Source organism: Mauremys mutica, chromosome 14, assembly GCF_020497125.1.
Source record: "Mauremys mutica isolate MM-2020 ecotype Southern chromosome 14, ASM2049712v1, whole genome shotgun sequence".
NCBI lineage: Eukaryota > Metazoa > Chordata > Testudines > Geoemydidae > Mauremys > Mauremys mutica.
Window position 1 is genome coordinate 27,541,581 of NC_059085.1, and position 17,315 is coordinate 27,558,895.

The 17,315-nt window shown below is 41.9% G+C and overlaps 1 long non-coding RNA gene across 2 annotated transcripts in view; it reads left to right on the forward strand.

Annotated features, from left to right (window-relative positions):
* The window catches only part of LOC123349324, a 141,042-nt gene extending 123,790 nt beyond the window's left edge, over nt 1-17,252 (forward strand). For both annotated transcript variants that reach the window (XR_006573458.1, XR_006573459.1), the window contains exon 4: nt 17,193-17,252. This is a non-coding gene — a long non-coding RNA (uncharacterized LOC123349324). The remainder of the gene's footprint in view (nt 1-17,192) is intronic.
* Nucleotides 17,253-17,315: the final 63 nt, after the last annotated feature.

Here is a 17,315-nt window from a genome sequence, read left to right on the forward strand (position 1 = left end):
ATTTGATCATTGATAAATCAATGATTTATGGCCGTGTTTAAAAACCTCTCTTTTACCATTCAGTAATCCAGAGCTCAATCTTGTGCTTCAAATGCTGCTTCTCTAAAGGGCAGATTTATTTGTAAAACAATTGGATACCTTGGCTTCCTCCTTAATAATAATAATTAGCAAATTTCATTTTCAAAGGGCTTTACAAATATTAACCGTCCAATCCTCATGACACCCCTTTGAAGCAGATATTACTGCCCCCATTTTCCACATGTGAGTGATCTCCCCAAAAATGGTGTTGCCAGCCCTTAGGATTTTAGTGCAAATCTCATGCTATTTGGTGATTTTCTTAAAGCCCCAACTCCTGAAGGCATGTGATCATCAAAGAATCTCAGCTTTCATTTTAAAAACATACGTTTCTAGGTCTCTTGTTTGTGGAGAAAAGCCTGACAGTAATCCAAGTGCCCAGAAACCAGAAGACAAATAAAAGGAATCCTAATTTTACTATTTGGCTTAAAAATCATGAGGTTTTTTTTTTTTAATCTCAAAATTTCTGGGGCCTGACTCATGATTTTTGAATGCTCAGGAAGATTTAGCTCCCAGAAACATAGTGTACCTAGACTATGTTGCCTAATATTAGCTAGAAATGCTTACAAAAGTAATGCTCACCTCTGTGCTTTAACATAAGAACACCCGAGCTGCCATACTCGGTAGACCATGGTTCATCTTGCCCAGTGCCTTGTCCCTGACATTGGCCCAGACCAAAACTTTATGGGGAGTGTGCAGAACAGGGCAGTTATGGAGTGACCCACCCCTATTGTCCACTCCCAGCTTCTGGTAGTCAAAGATTTAGGGTTACCCTGAGCATGGGATTATGTCCCTGATCATTATGGCTAACAGCCTTTGATGGACCTATCCTCCATGAATTTATCCAGAGACTTTTGGCCATCACAACATCCCATGGCAATCAGTTACACAGGATAGTTGTGCACTGTGAAAAAAGTACTTCTTGTTTGTATTAAACCTGCCGCCTATTAATTTCATCGGGTGACTCCTGGTTTTTGTATTGTGTGAAAGGGTAATTAGCACTTCTCTATTCACTTTTTCCACACCATTCATGATTGTATAGACCTCTATCATACTTCCTCTTAGTTGTCTCTTTTCTAATCTGAACAGCCTTTTTTTTTTAAGTCTCTCTTGGTATGGAAGCCATTCCATACCCCTGATTACCTGTGTTGTCCTTCGCAGAACATTTTCCAGTTTCATCCTATTTGAGATGGGAATGACCAGATCCAGGCACAATAATCAAGGTGTGGGCACACCATGGATTTATATAGACATAGTATGAAAATTTCTGTTTCTATCCCTTTCTTAGTAATTTCTAACATACTGTTAGTCTTTTCGATCTCTGCTGTGCACTGAGTGGAAGTTTTCAGAGAGCTATCATGGTGATTCCAAGATCTTGTTCTTGTGGGGCGGACGGGGGTGGTGGTGGTGAACAGTTAATTTAGAACCCATCGTTGTATATGTATAGTTGGGATCATTTTTTTCAATGTTGAATTTCATCTGCCATTTTGTTGTTCAGTCACCCAGTTTTGTGAGATTCCTTTGTAGCCTCTAGTAGGTTGCTTTGGGCTTTACTATCTTGAATAATTTTGTATCGTCTGCCAAATTTGCCACTTCACTGTTTACCCCCCTTTCCAGATCATTAATGAATATGTTGAACAGCACAGGTCCCAGTACAGATCCTTGGGGGATGCCACTGTTCATCTCTCTCCATTATGAAAACTGACCATTGATTCCTACTGTTGGGATTTTGTGGTTCCCAATGAGTCAGATGCTGGGCAGAATCAAGGGTCTTCAATTCAGTTCAATTCAATTCAATTCAACAAGGCTTTATTCACTGTGCACAAAAGGACAGCCCCTGGTACAAAAATCAGGCAGAGTACCTCCGCAAGGAGCCCCTCTCATCGCTATTTTATAGCACATGGCAGTTACATAAGTTACCGTACATAACACAAACCTCTAAACAATCATATTTAGCCTTTCCATATATGGATTTGTTCATCACATGCTTATACTTCTCCACTCCACATGTTGAGCTCACCCCACTCCCCTTGGCCTTTTTTCTAGAATGTTGCTAGGGCGGTGAGCCACAGCAAGCTTCTTTATGCATAAGTACCTTGTAAATCACATTTTGTTTAAAATGAACACAAGCATGAACACTTCACTACTATTTGTTTCCTATGTTTCAACCAGTCACTGATCCATTATAGATCCCTCTTATTCCATGGCTACTTAATTTCCGTAAGAGCCTTTGGCGAGAGACCTTGTCAAAGGCTTTATGACAATCCAAGTACACAATGTTGATTGGATCACTCTGATCCACATGCTTGTTGACTCTCTCAAAAGAATTCTAATAGACCAGTGAGACATGACTTCCTTTACAAAAGCCATGTGTTTATCTATGTGTCTGATAATATTGTTCTTTACTATAGTTCTATACTATACCACTCCCATTGGAATGTAGTCACATGAGCAAGTTGCATTAGTTTTTGTGAGATAATGATTTATATTTTAAGAGTGTGATTTTCAAAACCACTCGACGTTAGTTTAACTTTGCTCCCATTGATTGATTGGAATTAATTCAGTCAAAGGGGCTAAAGGGAGTGGTTACAAATATAAGTGGAGGCAAATAAATACTGGAGAGAAAGCAGAGCCATTAACAAGTAAGAGGAAATCAAAATGTATTCAAAATAGCTGAGCTTAAATGTTATGGTCACCAATAAAGTTACCAACATCTGGGTCAATATAGTTGTTGGTAATAAAACTAGTGAATCACTTGAGTCATTTGAATCTATAGTGGACAAAGTACTCAAGAATGTACTTTAGGGAACAACCCTGCTTTGGCAGAGAGTGGATTAATAGACTCTTACTTCTCCAGCTTCCATAATAATAATATTTTTTCTGTCCATTTTCAATAGTACACCAGTTCTTGCTGGCCTGGAAAAAATGGTAGAAAGGCAATATATAGATTTTTTTTTAAAATAGAAAGTGTTTAATATGATCAGATGGAAGGTTTTGTACTGTGCTTTCTAGTTTGGAAGGAAGAACTATTAAATTAAAGGATCATGTTTTCAAAGAATGTTGCAGCAGGTTGTCCATGCAAAATGTATGTACAAATGGGTATTTGCATGTGCACATCAGGTGACTGATTGCTTATCTGCTTATATGTGCAATTACCTGTGTGAAAATACAGGTGTTTGCAAGAGCAATGGATGAGAAAGGGTTTGCTCCAATTCCAGTGGTTCTTTTGACCCTTCAGGAGCACAGTTGCCAACTTTCACACGGTAAATAAGCACCCCAACTTTCACAATAAGCCAAAAATCAAGCTAATCTCATTTCAAACCAAGGCCAAAACAAGCCAATCCCTAAGAACTCCAACACTCTATGTGACTTGATCCCCCCGGTGTGCAGTCTGGGACTGTGGTGGGCCCGCTGTGCACCCCTGACTCTCTCCCCGCTTGCTCCCGCTTGCCCACCCTTGCCTCTGCTTGCCGGGAGCTGATCAAAAAAAAGAAGCAACAAGCAACTAGCTACAAGCCAAAAAGTAGCCAACAAGCGACTCATAAACCAATTAAGCCAGAAACAAGCTCAATTTCTGCGTTTTTTTCGTGGGCTTGTCTTGTCTGTTCAGGAGCTTTTCGAAGGGTGGCACTCGTCTGGAGATGAAGGGTGGTCCAGTCATTCACGTGCAAGCTTGGGACTTAGGAGACCTAGGTTCAAATTCCTGTGAGGTGGGTGCTCAGATTGTACGGTATCGCGGGGCCATATAAGTACCTAAGATAGATAACTAACTCCCAAGGATATAATGCTTAGAGACTATTAGGTTAAAATGCTTTGCTGAACTAGGGCCAGAAAGGAACAGAAATTGCAATGGCTCAGCCAGCTGTCCCCTTTATGCTGACACTTAATGGGTTAATCATAAGGTTTCAGTTTGTTTCCGGTCTCCATCTTCTGCCATGTTGAAGGAAGATGGTTATGACAAGCACCTAGAATGTACGAACACAAAACAAGGCACATAAAGATTCATGCTGTTGCTTCTGCAACAAACATGCCAATACAAGAAAGCAAAATTGTCATTTACTGTATTATATTCTGGCACTGACCCAAAATCGCCCTTGTGGAAGGCAACGGCAGCCAATTGAGTAACACCCAGAGAAGAATGAGGTCCAGAGAGTTACATATGTTTTAATTTGCTACAGAAGCAACTTGTTTTGCTTAAGGCTTTATTCCTTTAACAGTTTTCATGGAACTTAAATAAGCTTCACTCCAGTGTTTGGACATTGACCTGCTTTCTACTTGTTTGTTTAGTGAAACGGCTGCATAACTGACTGAACAGTGTCAGAAGATATAAACAAACTATGACTGCAGATGTGTGTTTAGTTTTGCCTTGACACAAACCCTTTTCTTTCTGGAGTTCAGAGATACTCCCCAGATTACATGAACCACAGCACACAGTAATTCTTCTGCAATTAAGAAATTAAATAAAAAACCCTGGCATACAATGTTCTTCTAATAAGTACAATACACAGCCAGCTAGTTTAGTTGAAATTAAATTAATGTAAATTCATGTATATATTGAATACTTTGTAGTGTTATGATTTATAAAATTGTTGTTACTGGGATGGATTCTGACCTCAGTTACATCTATGTAAATCCAGAGTAATTCCTTTGACATTGAGAGTTAGCTTAGATTTTTTTCATCATTGTTATTAATGATCAGAATGTGTTTGCACGTTTGTGTGTGTGTCTGCTTATTTATAATGTGCTCATAATTGTTTTTTTTTCTAGGTAGCAAAGTTTATCTAGTGTTTTAAGATTTTTAATCCAGCTAATCGGTCTAGAAAACAAATTCTGTTTTCTTAATCTGTAAACTCATCATCAGCTCGAAAATGTAATATAATTTCCACGTTGTATCCCATCAGTTATACAATGTAGTTGAAGACCTTTGGGATACTGGATGGCTCAAGAGATTGGTAACACTATAAAGCCTGTAATCATTGGCTCATTCATTCAAGAACAGCCTGAGTCAGAAAAGAACAAAAAGTATCTGATGTACATTCAGTGCCCTATGTGAAATTAATTAGTGACTTTAGTCCAGCTCCTAAAATCTGCATCAAAGAGCCATGCCCGCTATTGGCAATACATTAAGTGCTGTGTTGGAAGAAGTGGGTCTTCTAGAAAAGAGTTGAGGCCATCAGCATAAAGGTTTGAGGGAGCTTTCAGTGATGCTGCTCTAAACATCATGTGAGTAAATAGAGGATGTCAGAGAATGGGAATTCCATTTCATAGAGGATTTTGAAATTTGTTTTCATTGTAATTTGGAACTCCACCCCCAAATTTTGAAATTTTCTGGAAAAGAGAATTCACTGTTGCCTACTGTTGTTTGGATCGTGGCCAGCTGTTGGTGGTAGAGACTTGTGATGAGTTCAGTGAGATGCTTTGGAATCCCCGTGTCTAACAGTATCCTCCAAAGATACTGGTTGGTATCAGACACTTCTAGAGAAAGAAACACCTGATCAACGGGTGATTGTATTCTCTGCATTTTTCATTTATGTGACAGATATTTGAGATTTGGTTGTGTGTGCCTTGACCCTCTGAAACCAGCTTGTTGTGGTGGTAGTTCTGCTTTAATCCTTCATTTCATGCAATCCTGGATTATGCAGAGCAGAATTCTGCTTTTGTGTAATATCAGGGAGATGGTACAATAGTTACTACTCTCTGTTATGTCTCCCTTCTTTGGGAAGGGCAGAACAATTCCCTTCATCCAGTCCTCTGGCCAATTTCATTTCAAATTTTCCGCATAAGATCAGTACCATGTTTGCCAATCGCTTTTAACAATTCTGCAGGCATGTTATCTACTCCTGCTGCTCTCCCGGGCTTCATTTTCATAATATCACACACCACTTCCTCTTGCAGGATTGATGGCTCTGGCACCAAACTCTTTTTTCTGTCATGCCGTCTTATGAATGGCTCTGCTGAGGCATTCAGATTGGCACAGTAATATCTCCACCTATTTTTAATATCATCACTCTCGGTGAGGACACTGCCTTTGTGACCTTTTATTATGTTTGACCATGGGGAAAACTTTTTGGTAAGAAAGCTGACCACTGTGAACATATCTTTATATGTGTAGCTGTATGGTTAATGATGAAAAATTGTACAGGTACCTTTGCTGTTTTTCTTCTGTTAAGAAGAATGTATTTGGCCTTTGTTACTGACATTTATGACAGCAAGTGGGCAGGTTTATTGGATGACAGACCTGGTTACACAGGTCTGATAGGATTCTTCATACTGGGTGATGAGCACTCCATGAGGAAAGGTGTTTATGTCTCTATTCTGTGCGCCCAAGCCAGCAGAAAGTATGCTGTCTAAAAGCAGGACACAATAGGCATGGGATATAATTCTGGAATATGTTTATATTCTTAGGAGATGAGATATTTCATGGACTGTGGTCATTTTACTCTCAATCCAAAAATGACATCTGAGAGCCACCCCATCCTTGTTGTCCAGGGTGTCTGTACAATATGATTGGCATAAAAAACACTCTCATACTACACAACCACTACACTAGTACCTTTGCACTTAGATTGTAAGCTCTTTGGGGAAGAGAGTTTCTTTTTGTTTTGGGTTTGTACAGCACTAGTACAATGGGGTCCTGATCCATGACTGGGACTCCTAGCCACTAGTCGTTATAGGGAACGAATGTACTCTGCAGACCAGTCGGAGAGCTGTGGAAAGGATCAAAGGATTAATAAGAAGGTGAGACAAAATTATAGCCTTTGGGCCAAATTTAGCTTTAGTAAAAGCTAGAGCAATTCTCTGGACTTTATTGGAGTTGCTCCTGCCTACACCAGGATTGTAGTTGGCCTTTTGTGTCTCTCATGAGATGAGGGAAGATGAACCCTGAGAGGACTATGCACTTGACAGCAATTTCAATGTCCTTGTTGAAGGGTCTGAGTTCTTACCCCACATCTCTGCATAATTTGGCCTTAATCAGTGCACACAAGTAAAAATATGAGGTTAAAATGTTTTAATTCCTCTGGAAAGTTAAATCTCTCTCGGGACATTTATAAAATCAATGTCCCAAACAATTGTCAAAAATTCCCTAACATCATCCCGAAAGAGGAAACAATCTCCCTAGCAACATTCCCACCTCTCTTCTCTCAACTACCTGAAACATGAGGTTTGCTGCTTAGTGCAGAACAGTTGCCATGATTTAGTGCAGGGGTCGGCAACCTCTGGCACACGGCTCACCAGGGTAAACACCCTGGTGGGCCGGGCTGGTTTGTTTACCTGCTGCGTCTGCAGTTTCGGCCAATTGCGGCTCCCACTGGCCATGGTTCGCCGCTCCAGGCCAATGTGGGTGGTGGGAAGCAGTGGCCAGCACATCCCTCGGCCCACGCCGCTTCCCACCATCCCCATTGGCCTGGAGCAGCAAACCGCAGCCAGTGGGAGCCGCGATCGGCCGAACCTGCAGACGCGATAGGTAAACAAACCGGTACAGCCCGCCAGGGGCTTTCCCTGAACAAGTAGCGGCCCAACTTTGAGAAGCACTGCCTTACAATGGTCATTCTAAAACCAAGGGCATCCTCGGAGTTCATGGCTAATCAGTGGGTGTTGTGCGCTCAGCACTTGGCAGAACTGGACCCCCTAGTAGTCCCCTTTGCTTTAGACCTTGCTGAGATGTGCCAACGCTACACAACTACTACTACAAATATCATCTAGGGAACAGAAAACTCAGCTTAGGAATCAGTTTCAAAAACAGATTTGCCAGAATGATGTTGGCGTCTCTGTATCTGTATAATATGTAAACATGTTTACAAGCCCAAAAATGTGACAGCCTCATTTTACAACTCAGGTTGTTTTATAATCTGGGGCTATGGGGGGTTTCCCCATTTTTTCTTGTCTTTTGCTGCAAAACGTAGTACAATCAAATAGCCTTATTTATCATTTAAATCCAGTATGATTTCAATCTTATCTAAGCCTGATACAAATGAAGCAAGAAAGCAAGGAATGTTACACTGTAGAACATTAATAAACATAACTCAGTAACAATGCTACATCTGTGTAGAACTAATCGGCTCATTATGTATGTTCACAGTGAAACCCTTTCCATGTACAGATGTATAGAAACTGTCCACACTGCAGTTGGGTTTTGATGCGGTGAATACTATATAGTACATCTAAAAACTGTACAAAACTAGATCTGTGCTACAGTGGTTGTTTGATATCGCTTATTACATAGCAAGTGCAACATGCTGTCATTAGGGAGACTCCAGATGAAGGACTCACTCAGGTTCCATGAGCTGGCACTTGTGATGCTCTCCACCTTGGAAAGCCACGGGAGAAGACACACTTAGGGTATGTCTACACTATCTGCCAGATCGGCAGGCAGCGATCGATCCAGCAGGCATCGATTTAGCACGTCTAGTCTAGATGTGATAAATTGACCCCTGAGCGCTTTCCCGTCAACTCCTGTACTCCACCGCCGCGAGAGGCGCAGGCGGATTCGATGGGGGAGCGGCAGCAGTTGACTCACTATGATGAAGACACCATGGCAAGTCAATCTAAGTACATCGACTTCAGCTACGTTATTCACGTAGCTGAAGTTGCATAACTTAGATCAATCCTCGCCCAGTGTAGACCAAGCCAAAAGTTTTAACTTAGGCTCTCCCATCTTTAGCTATTTTTCTCCCCACAGGTGACAAAAGTGGAGGAAACCCAGTTACAACAGAGCTTGTTACATATTGTTATGCTAGTGGGACAGTAATAATATAGTAGGGAGTTAAGGCTAAGACTAACTTATTGTTTAATAGACGTAAAGGGTGATCATGCAAACACTTACTCCTGAGAATAGTACTTACCACCATGAGTAATCCCATTGACTTCTCTATGCGCTAAATACAGAAGTACTAGGCTCAGTAGTGTTTTCAGAATTGGACCCTATATTAGTTGGTTTTGGAGCCAGATTCTGCTCCCATTCAAGTTAGCAGAAGTTTTGACCAAGGGAACAGAATCAGGCCCTAGGAATCAGTAAAATTGTGTCCTGGCACAGTAACGTTTCAGGAGAATTCATAAAAATGTTTTGCAGGTGGTGGGGGTTAAGGGGGGACTGAGTGCAGTAACCTCAGCCTTTTGATGCTGGTGATAAGGATTGCCTCACATCAGTGGTCAGCGGCACCTAGTGCCAAGCAGCAGTGGCGTCAAACAAACCGCACCAGGGAGCTTACTTAATGTAGCTCTCTCCTAGTGAGAGAAGCCAGGCGTGTGTAAAAGGAAGTGAGAGCAAGGTGAGAAGCAAGAACTTGCCAAAAGTCCAGATTTGATCTGCACCTTCTCTAATTGGGTGCCAGATTTCATGACCCTTTCCTAGCTGTTCCCATCCATGAGGTACCCAGCCTGTGGAAGGCTGCTGCACCTGGATGGATTCATACTGAATTCTCCTCTCCTATTACATACATGAGGAACTCTTGAGGTGTGTCTAAACATAAACCCTGTAAAACTCATAGGCTCTGTAACAAATTAGACCAAACTGAGCCTCCCCCCGGTGGGATCCCAGAGTCCAGGCTCCTGCTCAAGTCCAAACACCCACAAGCCTGAGTCAGCTGACACAGGCCGGTCACCGGTTTTACTGCAGTGTAGTCATATCCTGGGAGTCTTTCAATTGTTTCCAATGGGCTTTGGCCCAGGCTCTTAAGCACAAACAGAATTCACACAGCAGGTCTCAATGAAAGCGCTGCTCACGGCTACAGAAGCTTATTTTGAAGCCTTTTACTTCCTCAAACAACAACTTGTATTTAGTCACCTGTAAAAGGTTTTGCTTGCTTGACACTTTCCTGTTTGAAGCAGGTCATTAAGAATCTGCCCAGACTCTGTCAAGGCTAGGGCTGCTGCTGAACACTCAGGAAAAGCCTCTCTAGGTTTGATGTTGTTTACTTTATCATCATTGCGGAGCAACCCATTTCAAAGCAGCCCTCGGGGGGCTTCGTATTCTAAACACCAAACACTCCAGGGTGTGAAGTGGTGACGGTCACGCCATCTTATTTTCCCCCTTTTGAAAAGTTCCGGTATTTTTTGGCTGTGACCTCTGCTTGTGACTTTCGGTCAGGTTAGCCTTATCTAAGTAGATATGAGAGACTAGTGCCTCATTGTGAAGGGCTAAGTGGCGAAAAGGAGGACCATTATCAACACAGGCGGTAAATTATAGTTAACTCTTTCAGTTCATTCGCTCTTTCTATAATACTCGTCTGGAGTGTGTAAGAAAGAAAGAGTTCAAAGTGGCTTCAGATGTTTGCTCGCAAGGAATGTGCTGCATGAAATAGAGGTTCAAGGCCGCACTTTCAAATGGGCTTCTCAACTTGCATGCTCAAATCTGTGTAGCCCCCACCCCCCATTAGCATGCAAAGATGAGTAACTGCATGCAAAAGTCAGGCAAGAAATGAGAGTGAAATGGGACAAGGGGAGCCTGTTTATGTTTAACATTACCAAGGAGCAAACAGTGGCCCTTCCCCACTGTGAGTAAGGGGGACCCAGGTGGCAGAGGTTCACAGGAGCCAAACTGTAGAAAGCCCAAGAAGGGCTGCTCAAAACCCATACTAGTGAGCTACTTCGTATTCTGGAGGGTAGGGGCATGGGTGCCGGAGCCACTTACCACAAAGAGCCGCTGGTTGATGTTGGACCCACTAGCACAGGAAGAGGGAATAGGAGGGGAGCAGAGGCACCACATCAGTGACTAGTAGCAGCTGCAAAGTGGGTGCAGTGATGTCTGCCACAGGGCTCCCTGCAGCATGCCTTTACTGGAACGTGACACAGGCCCCAAGCTCCCACCCTAAGGAAGGAGCTTAACCACTGCAGAGATTTTCAGCTGGCCTCGTGCTGCTTTCCGGTTAGTAAAGGGGTTGGAATCTCTGAGCAGGAGCGCTACCTTCATCTCTTGTCTTCAGAGGAACTTTTCCTGCTTCTGTGATTTGCAAGGGTTTTAAGAGGGCAGTTTGGTCTGGAGCACTGAATCCAGGGGAGCATTGCTACAATCGCCCTGCCTTCTAATTCAGTGTGTGCTTTCACACAGCATATTGGACGTAACTCTCTTCATCATAAAATGGCATCACAAATAGAAGTTGTTTAACAAATCCTGTGCATGAACTATGAACTACTCAGGAGCTATTGCAAATCACAGTTAGGGTAAGAGAAAATACTGACTAACAATAATCCGAAGGAAGCAGCCATTACACATCTACTAGCTGATTCCCTTGTATGTTTTTTTTTAAAGCAGGGCTGAATCCTTGCTGCTGTGTTTATGGATTCTGCCTATTAATCCTAGTTCTAAAGGGCCAGTAGGTTAGAGAACTGGTATGTTAGAAAAAATGTCTCTGTGGAGTTTAAACCCCCAGTATTCCAGGCAGGGCTCGGTGGGTTAGTGTTCCTGAACAAACAACTTGAATGTAAGAGTCTGGGCCAGGGAATACTTTAACTGTTGGGAAAACTTGCTTTGTGCAGCTTCAGAGTGTCCCTGCAGGCTGTGGCCCTATGCCATGGCTCCTGGTAAAGGCTGTGCTCAGTAACAATAGAGCTTTTATGGGGAAGCTGGAGCACAATCAGAAATGTCTCTGTCCTGAGGGATTATGGGGAGGGTAGTTCCTGGGTTGGAGATGGCTGGCACATTATGCACATTTCCACCAGCCTTTGATAGCACATAAGGTATGTGAACTACTAAATGTGTTTTCATTTGTACTGTGTAGTTTTGCCTTTGTCGGGTGATCATTCCTCTTCAGGCTAGCCAAAGACAGAGAGATCTGGGGATGGGTTCGTGGAATGAGTGGGGGCGTGAGAGATTCAGCAGCAGTTTGATCTAGCTCAGTGCCTGGAAGCATTTCCAAAGGGCTTGTATTTTCAATTCCTTGCTATGGGACTTAAAACCAGTTGAGCGATTAGAGTCGTCAGTCACTCTGAATTTTGTTAGCCGGTAATGATAAGAGCCCTAGCCATGGTAAGAGGAGCCTTGTGGAAACTGGAGGCCATCTTCATATGCTCAGCCATTTCTCATGTCAGTAACTGGAAGTCGGTCTACAGAGATGCTGTAAATCTCAATGTGCTTTACAGAAATTAATCTGCACAATTCACCTATGGCCTGTTCCAGTGAATTACAGAGACACCAGGTCTCCCACTGTTGAGGTGTTGATTATATTTTTAGCACAAGGTGTCAGACTGCTATTAGTGAAAGTTAAATAACATAACTGTTGTGTTTATTTTTAATAGCACAGAATCCATTTATTTGCAGCAACTGTCCCTGTCACAAAACCACCTCGACAAGCGGCCTTAATTGGCGGAGGCACAAAAACTCTCACCACACTCCAAACGCCTGAACTGTCAATCCAGCACAGTATGAACACTGAGTCTCTACATAGTTTTTAATGTAATGTAAATAGAGCAAAAGGAACCAGTTCACACTAGAGGCTGTTGTACTGTCCTCCACCTGGGCGTGCAACAGCCACTAAAATTCGTGGGCATTCTTCTGGGTCTAGAGGGCTGTTAATGAACATAAGAACTTTGGGATTTATTCTTCTTTCCAGTGGCAGTTGGACTTACTTGCATGGATTGAGGAAAGAATGGGCTCCAAGTGGCTGAAAATTTAAGTCTTCCCTTTTTTTAAAATAAACTGTCACAAAACAGAAGTCACCCAAAGATTCCTTTTTTTAAAAACTTGCAGAATCTCAAAAAATGAACAAAAATTGAGTTTCTTCTGCGGGGTTCTCTCTCCTTGGATCCCCTCTATTTCTCTCCCTTGTGTGATCTTCCCCTTCATTTGCTGTGGCTTTGCCTCAGGGCTCAACCCCGCTTGAATACTGTAGTTTACCCCATGGAAACAATGACTAGCCCTTAACGACAGCAGCACAAACAAAAGCCTATAAAGGCAGGATTTGTGATTTACATGGGGTTAATTACCACAACAATCATGTTTATTCACTTCTCTAATAAATCCTTAAGGCAGGAACAAGTACTAGCTTGACCAGCTTCATCCCGTGAATGTATCTCCCTTGTTACATTATTTGCAGATCTGGACGTGAAGAATACAGAGAGAGAGAGAAAGCATGTCCCATCGGTTAGGCAATGATCTATAACTCCTGAGCTCTCCTGTTTCCCTGAACTCCTGATCTCATCAACATGTAGTTCTGTGCTTCTGGTACGTAACAGATTGTACCATGACTTTGACTAAGCTTAAAAAAGGGCATGTAGTGTATATTAAGCAAATGTAAGCTACAGATCTGAGCAATCTAATGCACTGCCCAGAAGAAGAATGCTAGGTCAACACTAGACTCTGCTAAGTTATTAGGGCCTGATCCTGTGCCTAGTGAAGTCAATGGCAAAGCTCCAACTGACTTCTGTGATGCAGGGCCAAAACCTTAGAGAGGGCTAGGGCTTTGCTTTTGCTAGTGTATTATACGTACCGTTTCATCCTCCTAAGCACTTTGCAACGACCACGAGGCACGTTACAAACATTAATTAATTATAGTCTCACAACACCCTAAAGAAGTAGCTAAATATTGTCATCCCCATTTTACAGCTGGGGAAACTGATGCTAAGAGATTAGTGACTAACCCAGGTGGCCATCAGTGGCAGAGCTAGAAATAGAACCAAGAAGGTCTGGGCCCAGATTTTCAAAAGTGACTAGTGTTTTTGAGTGGTGCCGTTTTTGGGACCAGTGCAATTATCCCTATTATACAGCATCTCCCAGCCCACTGTTATTGCCATAATGTGTCCTGATCGATTTCCCATGAGGGGATACACAGCGATTTTGCTTCAGCTGTTGGACATTTACTTTGGCCCTGATCCAAAGCTTTGGAAATCAATGGAAGCCCTTTAGACTCTCTGGGCCCAATCCTGTATAGTGCTGACCACTTCGGCCCCCATTGACAACAATTGCATTTGAGGTTGCTTAGCCCTCCTCAGGCTTGGGTCCTCTAGGACTACATCTAGGGCAGAACATTTCATACGCCTTTGGAAGAGTTTGACACCTTGTTGTGAAGGAAGTTGTTTGTGCGAATGCAAGAGCAAGGTGAGACAAGGCAAACTCTTTACTTTGGCACGTGCACCGTAGTTAGTACTATCGATGCATAAGATACAGTACAGTAAATACAACAAACAAAGGGCTCGCTGTGGTATTTACACCCGCCACAAGTCAGTTTACAAACTAGGATTATTGGGAGGCCAATCAAATAGTTCTGCTTTTAGACAGAAATGTCGTGTTTGAGAAGGTGTGTAGGTCCACATTCCTTGTTCGTCACCAGCCTGACACATTCCTATAGCAGAGGTTTTACAAAATTGACCTTTTATTTTCATGCTTCCCATGAATCGTTAAGAAAAATCTAGGGAAAAATAAACACTCTGTCCCTGATTGTTTATTCACCAGTCTCTTAGGAACCATAATTAAGTCTCCCAGGAATTGTGTGTTTTATCATATTGTATATCTTAAAGAGCCTCTTTAGGTAACATAACAAGGAGTGCCTTATGAAGGAAAATTGGATTCATTTTAAGACTCTTTTTTAACCCCCCCCCAAAGAATGGCTCTTTGTTTACTACTTTCGTGCATGTGGCAACTTGCCCAAGTAAATAGTATGCTACATAAATACCAGAGATTGGTATTTATGATATTACATAAACATACTCTGAATAATGACTCATTGTTGAAGTGAAGAAGAACACAAGCAATATGAATTGCAGTAAATGTGTTGTTTCCCATCATGCTAGTAATGAAATGTGAATGTTTTAAGCAAAATTCTGTTGATGCTGGAGAAAAACAATACAATCTCATTTAAAACACTTAGGTCCAATTTTTAAAGGTATTTAGGCATTGCTGTGCTCACTGTTGGAATGCTGACTGAGGTAGGATTCTAAATCTCATTTTCAAAAGTGATTTAGGCATTTAGTAACCTAAGGCATTTTTAGTTCCAAGTGCCCAAGTCACTTTTGAAAATAAGTAGGCTCCTAAATCACTTAGCTATTGCAACACTGAGCTAAGCAATGCCTAAATACCTTTAAAAATCTGGGCCTTAATCTAAAAAAAAACAAACCATAAACCAAAACGAAAGACACTGGTGCTGCTAGAAATAACGTAAATTACTGGAGTAATCAGTAGTTTATTTGGTCAGTAGTTAGATTTTTTTTTGTGTTAATATGCAACAGGCTTATCGCTCTTTAAATTAAAATTTCGTTCTCCGTTCACTGCCTATGAAAATCTTTGCTGTTCATGTGCCTAGAGATCTGAGCTGCTAGAATTCCTGTGTTCTAATTCCTGCACAGGGAGAAATCCTGGCCCATTGAAGTCAATGGAAATTTTGCCATTGACTTTAGTGGAGCCAGGATTTCACCCACAGCCATTAACTTGCTCTATGACCTTGTAAAAGTCACATTAACCTCTCGGTGCCTCAGTTTATCTATTTGAAAAGTTAATAAAATATTTATCTCCCTCCCAAAAATGCAGCATGCATGAAGGTTCTATACAAGTACAAAATGATCATCATCATGATTATTCTTTTAATTATTATTACGGATTGATAGCTCCCATGCTTTGGGCTTCTAAACTAAATAGAGGTTAATACCCCAACTATCAAATGCTCACAGTGATTCTTTTCTTTTTAACTCAGTTAAGAGGTTACCAAACCCTCATTTTTCAAATACAAAATTGCGTGTTGAGTTGGTTGTCTATCGCTGATGATGATGACGATCTTGTCGCAATTCTTATCTATGGCTGTGCATATGACTCTGAACCCTGATGCACAGTTGGCCACACTGAGGGCATGGGAAGTCCATATCTATGATGTTTGATGATTCAACTCTGTGACGGCTTCCACATGCAGCCTGGAGACAATTTCGTCGATCCCGCTCAAACCTCTTACATACTGATCTTGTCAGAGACCACCAGTGAGTCCTGTTCTGAGCCATTTGCTTGAGTTCTTTAAGATTGATGCCAGCCCACTGGAGATGACTCTTGAAGTTATCTTTGAAGTGCTTATATGGACGATCTTTCTTTCTTTTGCCCTAACTCAGCTCCCCGTGCAAGATCTGTTTTGAGTGAGGTGGTCTTCCAATCTGATGACATGTCCGGTACACCTAAGTTATGCTCTCAATTGCATTTTCTCAATGCTGGTTATGTTTGCTCTCTCAAGGACCTTAATACTGGTCACTCTGTCTCTCCTGCCAGCCAATGCTCCTTGTTGAGCGGAGGGAGTGCATATGAAGTTGCTCAAGCTGTTTAATGTGTCATCTGTGAAGAGTCCAAAATTACCATGTCACTTACAGTCTGTATTTAGTCTAAATTTCAAGAGCATGATAAAGATGAATGAACAGCATTTTTATCTCCCATTTTAAAAGGATAATAATATTTCTCTCCCAAAATGATACAGCATTTTGTACTGTGCTTTGACTGATACCTTCCCTTTCCCTGCAAGCACCACAAGTAAAATATATTAAGAGAAACGAAGGCTTGGGGTGGAAATGTGCTTGCAAAAGGGATGCTTTTTTCTTCCTGAAAAGTAGAAAGTTGCTCAGCATCCTATTCTGGCATTTGCATTTCATGATGGCTTGCAGCATTGCAAGCTCTGGTAAAATATTTCCAGGGAACTGCAAACTCGGAATTGAGCTTCACCAGTTCCATGTTGCTGGTATGTGACTGGGGACAGGTTTAGGGTTTTTTTTAGTAAATCCTCAACAGAAGACTTTTCAGCTCTGGCTCTGAACAAAGGACCCCCCCACCCCCATTTTCCTACTCAAGGCCACACATGGCTCCTACTGTCCTTGGCTGAAGAAGAAGACTGGATTTGACATTCCCATCAAACTCATCAACACTGCTCTCTGATCAGCCACTGGGGGCACTGCAAAGTTCCTATGCTTGTGAACATCCATGCACTGTTGCATGGTCAAGCGTTAATTGTGGGTGTTAAACTGTAGACTATTTCTTTGTTGTTGCTAGTTCCTGCTTTGATTTCGTTGGTACATAAAACTTAAAGAGCTCTACAGTGTTTAAAAAGAATTGCATTTTGAGATCACACACATTCCTGTGAGCTGTTCTGTTTAATAAATGGAATTTTACTGATAGAATAGATGTATTTACACTGTTTCATTTATTTTTTCTTCCTTTTCAGATTTTCTGTACAGATTAGGAGGGGCTGTGAGTCTGAAAGATTAGAGACCAAAAATAGAAGAGACTGCTGTGGTTGGCAAAGCACTGCTTGATCCAGTGATACATATTGGTTCAGTACTCTGAG